Source organism: Micromys minutus (assembly GCF_963924665.1).
Source record: "Micromys minutus genome assembly, chromosome: 32".
Taxonomy (NCBI): Eukaryota; Metazoa; Chordata; class Mammalia; order Rodentia; family Muridae; genus Micromys; species Micromys minutus.
Window position 1 is genome coordinate 6,686,546 of NC_137967.1, and position 11,441 is coordinate 6,697,986.

The following is an 11,441-nucleotide window of genomic DNA, read 5'->3' on the forward strand; positions in this document are numbered from 1 at the left end:
CAATCAGAACATCTAAAAATTATATTACAAAGTCCAAGTCAGAGAGAGGCAGGCTCACGTTTAAAGTCACATTTGGCCTGGAGGGCCACACTGATTCATGTTTGGAATCACCCTAAAGAATTTCTTCTAAACCTACTTCTACATACCTCCTCTCCTATTAAACTTTGCTCTCCCATACTTTTGGTTTATTGGCAAGGAGGCATGCTAAAGAATTTAAAAACCCCTATTAACATAGGTTTTCAAATACCTAAGCACAGAAACTGTTGGTAACAGGAATCCATGAAGAGCTCATTTGAGGACACTGTCCAGATCTGTCAACTCTGAAGATTTGCTCTCAGTAATGTGAAATATAAATCACACAAGAAACAAACCCAAGTGATTTTTTCATTATCTGCCAATAGTTTAGATTGTCGAATTACAGAGGTTCCTGCACATGTAATATCAAAGTTGTATCTTTTTGTGTAAGGAAAGCTAATGTTTGAATTACTATTCAAATATATGGATACATATGTAATATCACACAGGAAAGCTACATGACAGGGAGGGTTGATTAGATGCAGCTCTTCTAGAATTAATATGCCTTCCCAGAGATAAATACACATACCATTAAAAGAATAATTAAAAATGATCTCTTTTATGATTGCGTGTATTCAGTTCTGGCTAATGTTCAAATAAAGGCACTGAGAACAGATTTCTTATTTCCTATATGCTGTCAACTTTAAGTCTCCTTTAGGTTCAGTCCTCACATTATGTTAAGTTTTGAACAAATTAAATATAAAAAAAGAGTCTCCAAGGCAGGCCACTCCCATCACAGATGGGAAATTTACTCAGCAAAGATAGTCCCATAATTGTGTTTGATTTTTTAAAATAAATCTCCATTATTCTATTTTACCAATGAAGATCTAGCAGCCAGACTCTGGGGTAAAAGTCTGCTAATCAGAGAGACAGTAAAAGCACCCAGATGACCTTCCTCCTCAGCAGACACCCCACCAAGAATGTCCTTCACTCTCATACCATCACAAAACCTAACAAGCTTCAAATGTGACTCCCTTCTAATTCCTGTGCCTCTCTATCCATCTTCCTGACTCCTCACTCTTTATGGATTTTTCTTATTAATCCTATTTCCACATTCTGGTTACCTCTTCTGACTCTCAACCTATGGTTGATGTTATGAATTCCTGTTTGTAAAATTAAAGCAGGAACCTTCAGGATTTAAGGTATGTGCTAATGTTGAGCCATAGAACAAATAAAAATAGGTTTTTCAGTAAATAAAACAATCTTGGGGTTCACAATGAAAACGAAAATCCTGCAACACAGAATAACTTCTCAAGTACATCAGTGCCATGAGTCAGTGACAGGGCCCTAAATAGAGGTCCCCAGTAAATGAGAAAGACAGGGAAGGTAGAATGAAGAAAAGGTGAAGGCCGGAGTAGGGAGATCCTGTGCAAGCTACATCTTGTGCCAAGTAAGCTTCTTAAGAGAATGGCATTTTGCAAATGATTCACTTAGAGAAAGTGGAAAGAAATGGGAGAAAATGAGTAACATCTACAAAGTCAGAAGAAATGACCATACAATGGGACAAACTCACGGGGACACTAATAAAATAGTTATTCCAGGGAACACAGGAATCTCAAAGGCTTTACTTGAACCATACAGTGGTCTTGGGACTGAGAACCATAGCCCCATGTGGTGGGAAGAGTTGGACAGTGTCCTTAGCCTTACAGAAACTTTGCAATCTCAGTAAGTCCCATTTGTTGAGATTTGTCCTTAGAGCACGAGCCACTGTTGTTCTGTTCAGGAACTTTTCTCTTGTGCCTATGTATTCTAAGGTTTTCCGTATTTTCTTTTCTAATAATTTCAGTGTGCCTGGTTTAATGTGGAGATCTTTTATCCACTTGCACTTGAGCTTTGTACAAGGAGATAAGAAAGGATCTATTTTCATTCCTTTGCGTGCTGAGTGCCAGTTGGACCAACACCATTTGTTGAAGAGGATGTCTTTTTCCATTGAATGTTTACATCTCCTTTGTCAAAAATTAAGTGACCATATACATGAGGGCTCATTTCTGGATCCTTCTATTGTATTCCATTTATCCACGTGCCTATCACTGTACCAGTACCATGTAATTTTTTGCACAATTGCCTTATAATTGTGGGCTTGTAGCTTGAGGTCAGGGATAGTGATTCCCATAGATGTTTTCTTGCTGTTGAGGATGGATTTTGCTATTCTGGGTCTTTTGTTATTCCAGATGAAATTGCACAATGTTCTTTACACCTCTATGTAGAATTTCATTGGAATTTTGATGGGGATTGCATTGAATCTGTAGATTGCTTTTGGTAAGATGGGCATTTATACAATGTTGATCCTTCCAAACCATGAGCATGGGAGATCTTTCCATTTTCTGAGATCTTCCTCGATTTCCTTCTTTAGAGGTTTGAAGTTCTTGTCATACAGGTCCTTCACTTGCTTAGTTAGAGTCACACCAAGGTATTTCATAGTTTTTGTGACTATTGTGAAGGGTATCTTTCCCCTAATTTCTTTCTCCGAATGTTTGTCCTATGAGTATAGGAAGGCTACTGATTTTTTTGAGTTAATTTTATATGCAGCCACTTTGCTGAACTTGTTTATCAGCTATAGAAGTTCTCTGGTGGAATTTTTGGGATCGCTTAAGTACACTATCATGTCATCTGCAAACAGTGAAGTTTTTACTTCTTCCTTTTTGATTTGTATCCCCTTGATCTCCTTTTGCTGTCTAATTGCTCCAGCCAGGACTTCCAGTATTATGTTGAATATGTAGGGGGAGAGTGGGCAGCCTTGTCGATTCCCTGATTTTAGTGGGATTGCTACAAGTTTCCCACCGTTAAGTTTGATGTTGGCTGTAAGTTTATGTATATTGCTTTTATTATGTTTAGGTATGGGCCTTGCATTCCTATACTTTCCAAGACTTTTAACATGAAAGGGTGTTGAATTTTGTCAAATGATTTCTCAGAATATAGTGAGATTAAAATGTAGTTTTTTTTTGTTTGTTTGAGTTGTTTATATGGTGGATTACATGGATGGATTTCCGTATATTAAACCAACCCTGCATCCCAGGGATAAAGCCTACTTGATCATGGTGAATGATTGTTTTGATGGGTACTTGGATTCAGTTTGCAAGTATTTTGGTGAGTATTTTTGCATCAGTGTTCATAAGTGTGATTGGTGTGAAGTGCTCTTTCCTTGTATGTTCTTTGTGTGATTTAGGAAAGAGTGTTTTTGTACCTCAAAAATGAGTTAGGTGGTGTTCCATCTGATTCCATTTTGTGGAATAGTTTGGAGAGTATTCGTATTATGTCGTCAATAAATGTGTGATAAAATTCTGCACAGAACCCATCTAGACCTGGGATTTTTTTGGTTGGGAGGCTTTTGATGACTGCTTCTATTTATTTAGGGATATAGGATTATTTAGATGGTTTACTTGGTCCTGGTTTAACTTTAGTATCTGGTATCTGTCTAAGAATTGATCCATTTCAACCAGTTTTTACATCTTTGTTGAGTATAGGCTTTTGTAGTAGGATCTGATGATTTCTTGAATTTCCTCAGTTTCAGTTATTATGTGTCCACTTTCATTTCTAATTTTTTTAATTTGAATACTCTCTCTCTCTCTTTCGCCCCTAGTTAGTTGGCTAAGTGTTTATCAATCTTGTTAATTTTCTCTAAGAAACCAGCTCTTGGTTTTGTTGATTGTTTGACTGGTTCTTTTTTTTCTATTTGGTCAATTTCTGCTCTGAGTTTGATTATTTTTTGCCATCTACTCCTCTTGGGTGTATTTATTTCCTTTTTTTTCTGGAGCTTTCAACTGTGCTGTCAAGTTGTTAGTGTATGCTTTCTCCAGTTTCTTTTTGAAGGTCTTAGAGCTATGAGTCTCAGTACTACTTTCATTTGTATCCCATAGGTTTGGGTATATTTTTATTTGTTTTCATTAAATTCTAGAAAATCCTTAATTTCTTTCTTTATTTCTTGTTTGACCATGCTATCTTTTAATAGAGCATTGTTTAGTTTCTATGAGAATATGGGGTTTTTGTTGTCTTTGTTGTTATTAAAGACCAGCCTTAGACCATGGTGATCTGATAGAATGCCTGGGAGTATTTCAATATTCTTATATCTACTGAGGCTTGCTTTGTGACCGATTATATGGTCAGTTTTGGCGAAGGTGCCCTGAGATGCTGAGAAGGTGTATTCTTTTGTTTTAGGATGATATGTTCTATAGATATCTATTAATTCCAATTGGATCTTAACCTCTGCTAGTTTTACTGTGTCCTTGTTCACTTTCTATTTCCATGATCTGTCCATTGGTGAGAGTGGGGTGCTGAGGTCTTCAACTATTATTGTGTTGGGTGAAATGTAGTTTTTGAGCTTTAGTAGGGTTTCTTTAATGAATATGGGTGCTAATGTATTTTGAGAATATATGTTAAGGATTGGGAGTTCCTGGTGACAAATTTTTGTTGTAATGAGTAAAAAGTGTTTTTCCATATCTTTTTTTGATAACTTTTGGTTGAAAATCTACTTTATCCTATATTAGAATGGACCCTCCAGCTTGCTTTTGGGGGCCGTTTGCTTGGAAGGTTTTTTTCCAACCTTTTACTCTGAGATAGTTCCTGTATTTGTTTCTGAGATGAGTTTCCTGTATGCAGCAAAATGCTGGGTTTTGTTTCTGTATCCAATCTGATAGCCTATATCTTTTTTGGGGGTGAATTAAGTCCATTTATGTTAACAGATATCAAGGAATAGTGGTTGCGGTTTCCAGCTATTTTTGCTTTTGGAAGTAGAATTGTGCCTCTGTGTCTTTCTCCTTTTGGTTTTCTTGCTTATGTATTTTCTTGTTTTTACTAGGATGTAGTTTCCCTCCTTGTATTGGGCTTTTCACCTATAATTTGTTGTAGTGCTGGGTTTGTGGATCAGATATTGTGTAAATTTAGTTTTGTCTTGGAATATCTTGGTCTCTTTATCTATGGTGATTGAGAGTTTTGCTGGGTACGGCAGCTTGTTCTCTTTTGGTCTGCATGATGTCTGTCCAGTATCTTCTAGTTTTAATAGTCTCTGTTGAGAAGTCAGGTGTGATTCTGATTGGTCTGCCTTTATATGTTACATGACCATTTTCCCTTACTGTTTTTAGTATTCTTTCTTTGCTTTGGGTTCTTGGTGTTTTGACTATTATGTGTAGGTAAGAGTTTCTTTTCTGGTCCACTCAATTTGGAGTTCTGTAGGCTTGTTTTATGCTCACGGTCATCTCATTCTTAAGGGTAGGGAAGTTTTCTTCTACGATTTTGTTGAAGATGTTTGCTGTGCCTCTTGTTGGTATTCTTTGCCCTCTTCTATTCCTATTATCCTTAGGTTTGGTCTTCTCATTGTGTCCTGGATCTTTTGGGTTAGCATTTTGGGTTAGGAGCTTTTTGGTTTCTGCATCTTCTCCGACTGTTTTGTCTATGTTTTCAATGTTGTCTTCGGCCCCTGAGAGTCTCTCTTCCATCTCTTGTAGTCTGTTGTTGATGCCTGTATCTATGACTCCTGATTTCGTTTTTAGGTTTTCTACCTCTAGGATTGTCTCTTTTAGTGTTTTCTTTATTGTTTCAATTTCCATTTTAAATTCCTTCTTCCACTCTTTCATCCCTATGGTTTTGTTTTCCTCTAGTTCTTTGAGTTCTTAGAGTACTCTCAAACCAGCTATCCTACATCTCTGAAGCTGAAGCTAGGCACCCGGCAGATCCTGCCTCCTCTTCTGATTGACAGGTCCAACTCACAGCCCTGAGTTACATGAGTACCTTTCTGAGGTTTAGACTGTGCTTAGTGGTTGCTGGCCCTGACTTCAAATCTGTACCAGACCTTTTCCAGATACACAGAAATTTGCATGTTGGTAGCACGTGGGCCCTTCTTGCTTGCAATAGCCTACTACTCTGTCTTCCCAACCAGCACTGGGAAGAACCCACCTCCTCACCTCCATCTGTGCTCCTTATTTTGGGCAATCAGGAGCTTGTGAACTCTCTTTACTTTACTCCTTATGTACTTCCCCTTATGCCTGCAAAAGTGAGGGTGGTTATGTGCTTAAAATCAAGCTTTCACGTATAACTCCCAAATAAACTTGTAAGCACCATCTGCTCAGGAACCTGGCCAGTACAAGGCATGCTGGGAATTGTAGTTCTTTGTAAGTAACAAGCCCTCCTGGGAAAGTGTGCTGGCTAAATCTTTGGTCTGTGTAAACCCTTGCAAAAACTGACCACATGCTATTGAAGCTGGGATGTCCTGAGGATATTATTCAACCAAGTCCATCTTTTCCTCAGTACTTAATATGTAATAAACATTTGCTTTATATTTAACCAAAACAGTTGAGTTGGTTTTTCCAGTAAAACTCAAGAATAATGTATGGAGGTACATAAGGAGATAACAGGCCCAAATTTGCTTTTCATTCAGGATAATCGAAAGGTGGGCTGACCCACCTGATCCAGGGTCTCCGGGAAATGCATTCCCTCTGCAGATTTCTAAGGTGAACTGCAGGATTGGAGAAAAACAGTAGGCTTGCTTAGGGTTTCTGGGTTCTGGAAAAGGTACCTTGTCTGATGAACTGGGAGGACCTGATGGAATTTGCACAACTTGTTTGGGCAATTGGGAGATGCCTAGGTTTGTTGTTGTTGTTTGTTTGTTTGTTTGTTTGTTTTTTGTTTATGATTTAACTATTGTGCCTTTGGGGGTATTTTTGGGAGGTTTTATTTTTTTTCTTTTGTATTTTGCCATAATTGTGAGTTCATCCAGTGCCTTCAGATATTTTCTGATCAGTTATTAGCCATGCAGCTCTGGAAACACCCTCTGGTGACTCTGGGAGGCAAAAACTTTAGTCACCCAACACTTAGCAACTTCACCTGTGTTCCAATGCCTAGGCTGACCAACAAAGCAGAGTTTTCCAACTGATATCAGCAGTACATGGATTATACAAGCTGTTTGCAACCTGCATTTTCTCTGACTATTGTGTCAATGTTTTCTGTGGTGTCTTCTGCACCTGAGATGCTCCATTTTATCTCTTGTGTTCTGTTGTTAATGTTTGAATATGACTTCTGATTTCTTTCCGAGGTTTTCAATCTCCAGGGTTGTCTTTCTTGGTGATTTCTTTTTTGCTTCTATTTCTATTTTTAGAACTTGGCTGGTTTTGTTCAATTCTATTAACTGTTTGGTTGTGTTTTCCTGTAAGTATATAAGTAATTTTTGTGTTTCCTCTTTAAGGGCTTATGTGTTCACCTCAGTTTTATTTCTTTAAGGAAGTTATTTATATCCTTCCAAATGTCCTCTAACATTATCCTCCTGAGATATGAAATACTATGTCAGCCTCTAGTGAAATGACCATTTGGGTTTTTTTTTTTTTTTTGAGTTTGTTTATATGGTGGATTACATTGATGGATTTATGTATATTAAACCATCCCTGCATCCCAGGGATGAAGACTACTTGATCATGGTGAATGATCTTTTTGATATGTTCTTGGATTCGGTTTGCAAGGATTTTGTTGAGGATTTTTGCATCAATGTTCATAAGTGAGTTCTCTTTCCTTGTAGCATCTTTGTGTGGTTTAGGAGCGAGGGTTATTGTAGCCTCAAAAAATTTTATTGAGTAATTTTTGCATCAATGTTATGAGGGAAATTGGCCTGAAGTTCTCTTTCTTTGCAGGGTCTTTGTGTGCTTTATGAAAAAGCATAATTGTGGCTTCGAAGAATGAGTGGGGTAGTGTTTGCTCTTTTTCTATTTAGTGAAATAGCTTGGAGAGTTTTGGGAGTAGGTCTTGTAGAAAGGTTTCATAGAATTCAGCACTAAGCCCATGTGGTGGTTCTGGTGGTTTTTTGTTGTTTTTGTTTTTTTGTTTTTTTTTTTTTTTTGATGGCTGCTTTTATTTTTTTTTAGTGGTTATGGAGTTGTTTAGATGGTTTATAAGAACCTCATTTAACTTCCATACATGGGATCTGTTTAAAAAATTTTCCATTTTCTCTATATTTTACAGTTTTGTTATGTATAGGGTTTTGGAGTAGGATGTGATGACTTTTTAAATATCTTACATTTCTGTTGTTATGTCTCCTCATTCATTTAGGATTTTGTAATTGTAGATACTCTATCTGTGCCCTCTCATTAGTCTGGCTAATGGTTTATGTATTTTGTTGTTTTTCTCAAAGAACCAGCTCCTGTTTATTTGTCAATTCTTTGTACAGTTCCTTATATTTGTATTTGGTTAATTTCAGCTCTGAGTTTGATTATTTCCTGCCATCTACTCCTCTTGGGTCATTTGCTTCTTTTTGTTCTAGATTTTTCAGCTGTGCAGTCAATCTGTTAGTGTATGCTCTCTTTTAGTTTATTTTGGGCAGCATTTAGACCTATGAGTTTATTTATTAATTAAATAAATTAGCATTGCTTTATTTTACCACATAAGTTTAGGTATGTTGTACTTTCATTTTCATTAAATTATAAAAGTCTGTGATTTCTTCCTTTATTTCTTCCTTGACCAAGCTATCCTTGAGTAGAGAACTATTCAGCTTCTATGTGAATGTGGGCTAAAGTCCTCTATCATTATCTAGAAATGTGATTATAAATCTGAATCTTGGCTTTTGTGGTTTGATGGTGTATGCAGGACTTGATGTAGGGTGATATCTGGATTCTGATTATGACATGTAGCATTTGATTCTGTTGCATATGTTCTTGTGCTTGTCTCTCACATGTGGTTTTCTCTTGTTTTATCTCATCTTGCTGTCTCTGACTTGAACCTGTCCCTTTTGTGATCCTTGTTGTGCCAGAACTCCTCAGAGTGCAGAGCTCTCAGTGATTCTTTGATTCTTCTATCCTGTGACCCTTAGTGTGTTAGAGTTCCTAGTAGTCAAACTGTCTCTGAGATCCTAAAACTCTGGTCTCACCAAGGTCCCCAGGTTCTGTGGAATCTGAGCTCCTGGAGGTCAAGCTTTCTCTGAGGGTTGGAGGATTGGGTGGGGAGCCAGAGCTCTAGGTTTTCTCCAGGTACAGATGTAAAGTAGAAGGCAACCATACTTTTCTGTGGTCAAGTGTTTGTGTTTCTGTGGTTTCTTTGGGTGTCCCAGTTATGCTGAGTACTAGGGCAGATATTCTGACCCTATCACATGTGATTGTGGGAATGTTAGAGCTCCTGCAAGTTGAGCTTTCTTTGGCTGTTGTCAAGACATTAATTTTTAATAAGTTATAACAGGATAAATCTACCAGTTTCCCATGTATATGTAGCCAACACTCCACACATAATGTTGTAGTAATATTTGTTCTGTTGTTGACAAGACAATTTGAGTTCTGTGGCTAAGATATACAATAATATTTTATAATATTTTTAAAGATTCATTTATTTTTTATATATAATTACATTGTTGCTATCTTCATACAAACCAGAAGAGGTCATCAGATCCCATTACAGATGGTTGTGAGCCACCATGTGGTTAATAAATTTGAACTCAGGACCTCTGTAAGAGCAGTAAGTGCTCTTTACCACTCTTAATTAAAATGTTATAATTCCATAATATTTTGACTCATTATATTGCAGCACAATAAACTAGGTGCATATAAAAAGTCAATATAAGATTTCTTATATCCTATATAACAAGTGTCAAAATTATTCACAAATTCTTTTATAAAAGATATAAAATTATGTGAATTTTTGAAATGGGATGTCTGATTTTTGAAAATAGCCTACAGTATTTTCTTTACTAGTTTTCTCTTAATATTACAAGTATCCATGTGTCTTCTTCACTAATCTAACAAAGTTCTTAAGCCTGGATTTCCAGTAGCTGCCAAGTAAAGTCCAGTTGAACTTTTACCACTTCATGTTCTCCACTGTCTCCTCCACTTACATTGTAATCACAGAATATATAGGGACACATGCTTTATGATAAGAAAGTATAAGGAAACATCGATAAAAGTCAAGACTGGAATATAATAAAAATGGTATTATAGAGGAGATCACTCAAAACAAATTTGTGTAGTATTTCCTTAAACTCCAGTTTAAATACCAAGGGAACTTTGGTACAAATGACATCATCCATGAATTTTCTATGAGAAAACTGTTGGTGTTAACGCAGAATGTCTTCCTTACAAGGACACTGGTAATGATGATATTTCTGAGAAGACCAACTTAAGGCAGTGATAGTTTGTGTTAATGCTGATACATTTTAGACACATTCACATCTCACTGTGGGAGGACAATTGTCAAATATGAAGGATTATGTGCAGCTGCAAACAGTCAATTGTTCTTTTGAACAGTTTAGTTTTTAGGAAGCAGCATAACCAAAGCATCTGGGTCCCTGTCCATCATTCTAGAATTTTCTGAGTAAAGAAGCTCAACAAGAACTACACACAAGGGCAGTCTCTGAAAAAAAATAGGGGCAGGCAAATATCTGTAGTTTTACCACTTCATTCCATAACTACCCAATAATAGCATGTGAACATATCTACAAGCTTGTTTTATTTTATTATTCTTTATTCTACTTTTTACAGTCCAGTTGTTATTCCACTAATTGTTCACTGCCTGACTCTTCCTCATCCCCTACCATATTCTGTACCTCCTCTCCCATCTGTAGAAGGATATCTCTTCCTCTTCCAACATAAGATCTTTCCAATCCCTGTTGCCACAAGTCTGTAGGGGTTTAGGTATGTCTTCTCTCACTGAGGCCAGATCAGGCAGTCCTGTGCTGCACATGTGTCAGGGGCCTCATATCAGCTGAAGCATGCTGCCTGGTTAGTGGCTCAGTGTTGGAGAGGTCTTGGTTGTCCATAATGTTCGAGACTGGTGGTGCTCCCCTAGGGTCACCCTCCTCCTCAGCTTCTACCAACTATTATTCCCTGATTTGACCATAAGGATCGCCAGCTTCTTTCCACAGTTGGATATAGTATGTTTGTATTTGGGAGCAGAGAAAGACTATTTCCTCCTTGGACTATGGGCCAATAGCTTGAAGAGCAGCTGAAAAACCAGTCAGTATTCTGTCATGTGTGTAGTCCTAATGAAGCCAGTGAATGTGTTCTGATTTCATCTTTGTTGATTCCTTAGTTGGTCTGAGTGATTGTTTGGTTTGATTGATGGTTTTGATGTGTGGCCGGCTCTGTTTTGGAACCCAAATACCATACAAACTCATATATATAAAAGCTATATCACCTTTTTTGGAAGATATTATGAGGGACAATCTCCATGAAGGTAACATGATGACTAAAATTTTAATAATAACTTGAGAATTTTTGTACTCCCAAAGGAAAGCAAGCAAGTGAATGAGAGGAAGATTTTATGGACAATGCATACTACATCAGCATACTCTAGACATCACTAGAGGAACCAGTGATAGAGATTCTAAAACTACAAACATGCATTTAACCCAATATTTAGTTGGTAGGTTCCAATTTTACATTTGACAAAATTCCTGAAATATTTGT